This window comes from Homarus americanus, unplaced genomic scaffold (genome assembly GCF_018991925.1).
Source record: "Homarus americanus isolate GMGI-L3 unplaced genomic scaffold, GMGI_Hamer_2.0 scaffold14327, whole genome shotgun sequence".
Classification (NCBI taxonomy): Eukaryota; Metazoa; Arthropoda; class Malacostraca; order Decapoda; family Nephropidae; genus Homarus; species Homarus americanus.
Window position 1 is genome coordinate 143,980 of NW_024728064.1, and position 6,757 is coordinate 150,736.

A 6,757-nucleotide genomic window follows, 5' to 3' on the forward strand; every position below is an offset into this window, starting at 1 on the left:
TTAGCTGTTGGAAATGTGATTAAATGTTTTGTTATTAATCCAGAGTGAAATGTATCAGTATTGGTGGTACAATCCTAATGGTCTCTAATCCTGTTGATTAGGTGAGATTAATCTGGGTTTATTGAGATTAAAGATAAGGTGTGGGGTTTATTCTACCTGTGTTAGTCTCAGGTACGACCCTTATTGTAACAATCACGACCATGATTATAACAACCATGATTATAACAACCAGGACCATGATTATAACAACCACGACCATGATTATAACAACCACGACCATGATTATAACAACCCATGATTATAACAACCAGACCATGATTATAACAACCACGACCATGATTATAACAACCACGATGACCAACAACCCGACCATGATTAAAAACAACCAGGACATTAACCCGACCATGATTATAACAACACAACCATGACCACGACCATTATATGATTATAATAAACCACAACCGACCATGATTATAACAACCACGACCATGATTATAACAACCACGACCATGATTATAACAACCACGATGATTATAAAAACCACGACCATGATTATAACAACCACGACCATGATTATAACAACCACGACCATGATTATAACACCAATTATAACAACCATGGTTATAACAACCACGACCATGATTATAACACCAATTATAACCACGACCATGATTATAACCACGACCATGATTATAACAACCACGACCATGATTATAACAACGACCATTATAACAACCACGACCATGATTATAATAACCACGACCATGATTATAACACGACCATGATTATAACAACCGACCATCCAACCACCATGATTATAACAACCACGACCATGATTATAACAACCACGACCATGATTATAACTACCACGACCATGACTTATAACCGACCCGATTATAACAACCATGATTATAACGATTATAACAACCACGACCATGATTATAACATGATTATAACCACGACCATGATTATAACAACCACGATAACAACCACGACCAGCATGATAACAACCAGGACCCATGATTATAACAACCGACCATGATTATAACAACCACCATGATTATTACAACCACGACCATGATTATAACAACCACGACCATGATTATAACTGACGACCATGATTATAACTACCACGACCATGATGATTATAACAACCACGACCATGATAACAACCACGACCATGATTATAACAACCACGAACCATGATTATAACAACCACGACCATGATTATAACAACCACACCATGATTATAACAACCACGACCATGATTATAACCACGACCATGATTATAACAACCACGACCATGATTATAACACCATCTTATATCACGACCATTTATAACAACCACGACCATGATTATAACAACCGACCATGATTATAACACCCACCACGACCATGATTATATCACCCACGACCATGATTATAACAACTATGACAATTTATAACGACCATGATTATAACAACCACGACTATAATTATATCACCCCCCAACTATGACCCCAACATGATTATAACAACCACGACCATCTGGAAAACGATGTCGCCGTACCCTGTCAGCAGGACGGCGGTTGCGCCAGCCAAGCACGAGCATTCGAACTTTCACGCCTCGGTAAAATGTACCACGGGACTCGCCACCACACGAAGGGCCCATGATCTCTTTGTTTGGTGCTATACTCTCTTATCATGAATGAAGAGAAACGTTACCACGCAAGTTTCCACATTATGTTGGATCATTGTTTTGAATTACATAATTATTAATTGTAGCTTTTTTTTATTACATGTCAGACCTGTCATTAATGTTATGTTATACGTATCGAACGCTTATCACATTTTATATCATTAATATTAAGTGAGCAAAGCCTGATGACTGTCGTATCTGTAAGTTCGTAACGGGGGAACTAGCAATTAAGATTGGTTAGCCTAACAATAACCAGGTTAGTATTGTATACCTTGAGTCTTTCACATCTCGAGGTGTTATGATGTCTCATTATCTGGTGACGTTAAGCTACAACAGGACACTGTGTATGGGGCCCTACCATCACCCCTACACTGTCGGCCTCGAGAGTACGTTGATTTTCATCCAGGATTTACTGTATAATTATCAGCCCTTCCTTTCCTGCAGTTGAGTGCAAACTATCATGCTATAATATACAGTATCTAATATGTTCATATACACGCAGACCACAATATACATATACCACCACACTTGTCAGGAGGGGACACTACCATGGCATCATAAGGACCTCAATAGTTATGTTAGACTTTGTTGGTTTTACATACAAAGTTTATCCTTCGTGTTACTAAGCAACGTTTATGAAATCTTACCGACTTCTTGACCTGGGCAATGAAAAGGTAAACAAAATTCACTTAGGTAAAAATCATTCATTTCACATTTACAAGAAACTAAAGATTCGGAAAACGTCGAACACGGAAACTATTAACAAAAATAAGGTTTCTTAGTGCATTTTGTGGTGTTTCAGACGAATTTGACCTTCATTTCCGTCACAAATGAGCCGTTATGGAGATATTACCCCCCCCCCTCCAATTACCCCCAAAATTGGGGCTTTGAAGTAAAGGGAAATTGTGGGGTAAAAACACGCAAAAAACCGACGAAACGTAACCTAACAAAACGTCCTAACCAGAGAAACCAGAAAGACCTAACCTAACCTCCTTGCCAGGGGAGCTGACCGTTCCTCCATTGTGTAAAAAATCTCACCTTAATTAACAGATACTAGAGGATAAAGTGCTGCTACTTATAGGAGGAAGTGGTGATCTTGTGACCGATGTATTCGGTTTGGAACATGTTCAAGGAGAAGTATTATCGGTTATGTTCCTTCTTATTACCGGCACGAAGCCCCCAACTCTTGATATCCTTCCACAATTGTTCTATATTTTGCGTATGAACACTTTTATCAGTTTACAGAGGTAGGCAGAATACCATGAACCTTAAAAACGTCAATGGCAGCGGCTTTGTTTTCAAATTCACAATGGATGGTTTGCCAAGTTGAGATAGAACACCAGTGCAGAGAGAAGCCATCTTGCGACTAGCCATTTAATCAAGCCAACTAAAATTCAAATCCGAGCATTTGCAGGAGTATCAAGTGACTCCGAGAACAACACTGATTATTTAGAGTCGCTAGATAGTCACGTGACACCAAACTTACGGCGTTTGGTGCGTGAATCAGATGGAAACAGTGTCGCCCGCCAAAATGTAAGTTCGTGAGTGAAATTGAAGTCCTAAATACTCGAAACAAATTATATTTGCGACAAAAACGTAATAACAAGGTTTTTCTGGTTCTCTATTTCCCTATACAAACATAAATTTGAAGTTCTGTGGTCGACCTTTTCCGATTCTCAACCAAAACATCAATATGAAGCACACGTGGTGAATTCTTAAACAACGTTTTCATGTGATTTATGGCTATGGCATGCGCTGTTGCAACGAAGGCCACCTTTTAGACAAGAGCACCACTTCGTTAGGCAGCAACTTCTACAGTGCAATTTCTAAATCATTCACCGCGACAGATACTCTGTGTAGGAACAATTTTTCCACTTTCTGTGCCTATCATGTAAGCATGGTAGGTTTCATGAGAGGTGCTATTCACTGCACACTGCACAAACTGAAGACCATAACTCCACTTGGCGCATTTATTATCGCGCCATCATCCAGTCCTCACTTTTGGCCGTTCGGTGCACCTCTCACTACACCGAGGTTGATGACAATACCTAGTCGCTGTAGTTAGGGTAACAGCTCATTCGCCCGTTTGGGACGAGCTCTTTGCACTGTTCCGAGCCCCGCGTCTGCGAGTCGTGTGTGGGGGGGTTAGACCACCAAACTAAAATATGTAAATTCATATTAAAACAAGTGATCCAATCTTTAAGTAAACATAGGGCGTAAAACAGTTCCATACATTCCTCGCCGCAGGAAGAGATTTAGCTGGTGGTGGACGATAAGATGTCACTTGGGTTGCATCTGCTTTGACTACATATTACAATATTATTGTTTGTTGTATCTCGTACATAAGGGCTTTTATTGCGCCTTTCAATTAAAAAATAAGCTCTTTTGTATTTGTTACATCATATTCCTTTTATGTAATAGATTCATGTAATAAGACAGACAGTTTTTCCTGCGAACTTCAATCATATGTCATATTCACCAGGAGTGACGTCATATTCACCAGGAGTGACAACACCAATGAAAGAGGAAGTGAGAAATCATTTGTTTGTTCTCATGTTTTTACTCTTACATTCAGAACGGAATGTTAGAGACAATGTGTATAACATCCTCAGGTGTGTATAGATCAGGATCTCAACACTGCTGGTGCTGCATTATTTTGTTTAGTTTCGATATTAACTCGTTCGGAAGGTGTCTGTACAGTACAAAATTATGCAGTGTGGCCACCATTACATATGACCGCTTGCACAACTGGATGGACAGGGACTGTCCTGGGATCTAACCAACGACCCTTAGGAGAGGAAGCGAGTTTTATTTTCACTCAGACGTTATATAATAACTAAAATGGCTTAAAATTTATTTTTACATCAATGGAGTGATGAAAAATCTCTAGTGTAAGGAAAGATACTACCATGATAAGGGTGAGAAGCTGAGAGATACTGGGAGAAGAGGCAAGAGAGGTAGTGAGTGTTATTAGTGTGTGTGTGGATTATAGTGAATGGGACACTGAGATGTACTGCTAAAGAGTGAAGGCGTAGGAGAAGGAATGGATATACTGTAGAAGGGCGTGGCGAGAAAAGAGAGGGTGATATTATGTTGAGCAGAGAAGGGAGAGAGATAGAGAGGGTTTGGGTTCGACTGGTCAGTGCCACCCTGGAGGCCTGGTGGTGAAGTGTGTCTTAAACTATTTTTTATTTGGACGGTGCAGCTGAACTGTTACCCGATCTCCTACACTGTTTATTCACTCATTTAAAATGCAGTATAATCCCTTCATGGTTGTATCTCCCCCCTTAAGGCTGTTTACGTAGCGTTGCTGTGTAATTGACAGAACCGACTTACTAAATTTTCTAAACTTAGGTCATGATTTCAATCAAAGTTCTTTTCGTTCACAGCCGAAGGGCGTTGGGAAGGAGGAATTCCTGCGACGAATCTCCAAACCCAGTGGCGCAGGTTGGAGTCAAAGAGGAGGAGGAGAAAGAGAAAATCAAGGAAAATATTAAGACGAGGAAGGAGAAATAGTTGAGAGGAAAGGAGAAGTAAAAATATAAACCAGAACGATGTGAAGATGAAGTAGTAGTAGTAGTAGTAGTAGTAGTTAGGGTAATAGTAGAGTAAGAAGAAGAAGAAGAAGAAGAAGAAGAAGAAGAAGAATTTAAGTGATAATGGTAGGAAGGGTAGAAGCAAGTAGAAGACGGAAACGAAGAAGGAACAGGCGGTCGGAAAAAGTTCCTGGAAGATGAGAGGAAGTAAAACAAATAAGAAGAAGAAGCAAGAGAAGGGAGTATTCTCGCAGTGAGGGGATCACCCGACGAACGACACTTTCACAGCCCCCTCCTGCAGACGACATAACCCTTCCTTACCTTCCAAACACTAAGACTCGGTTGCTCTGCAGGTTCTATCTCTTCCCACGACCTTGATGAAGGTCGCAGGACCAGAACATCCTTATTTTGGAAGTGTCTGTCAGGAAAGTAGTCTCTAGCAAGTTGGATGAGGAGATGAAACGACGCAATAAAGGACAGGCCAGGTCAAAGGACAGGGTTAATTACACATCCAATGACGACACAAAAGTAAGGAATGATGCACAGGGATAAACGATGGTAAATGGTGGACTGACAAAATACAATTTCGATTAAATAAAGACTAAAATAATTCTCGTATGAGGAAAGATAAACTGGGGAAGACGGAGGCGAAATATAAATTCTAAAATCGAATTAAAATGACCTGTAAGATCACAGAAGCAACTGAGGAAATAATGAAGTTCCAAAGAGTAATTCTAAACCAGGTGGACAGTAATATGATTTGTTTGGAAAATGTATTAATGATAAAGTGATCAGTAAAGGTACAAGTGCTTATCTTAAGGGTGATAGTTTAATAAGATTTAGTGCTGTAAGAAGAGGAGAGGGAAAGAGGGGGCGATAAGGGCAAGAAAACAGGAGAAAAGATGGAGATTGAATGAGAAGGATGGTGGTGAAGAAAGAAGGAAGATGAATGAAACTAAAAGTGGGAAAGAATAAGTATCAATATGGACAGAGAAAGGCACACACACACACACACACACACACATATATATATATATATATATATATATATATATATATATATATATATATATATATATATATATATATATATATATATATATATATATATATATATATATATATATATATATATATATTCTTCGCGTCAGGGATAGCAACACATCCAGGGCACGGAAATAGAAAAAGGCCCGTGGACTGAGAAAATTGGTATCTCATGTTTCCGACGACATCCAGCAAAACTGGGTTCAAAAACCCGAGGGCAGCGCTTCCACGAGAAGAGTGATAGAAATGGAAGAATCTCATATAAACTGAATTTAATTTTTGAGAATGTGGCGTGTCCCTACAGAGTGAAAAATGCTGTTAGCGGCGGTGCGGGGAAGATGCACCCACCTCTCAGGGAATTAAGGGCCTTACCCCGGGCCCTGACCTCCCTTTCATACACGTCCGTCACGGGAAATGAAATTTTCGGGCACCGCTGAGACGAATTTTTGGAGTGTGCTTACGTGTGTGTTTGTGAGGAAGGGGGGAGGTGAAGCCGCCT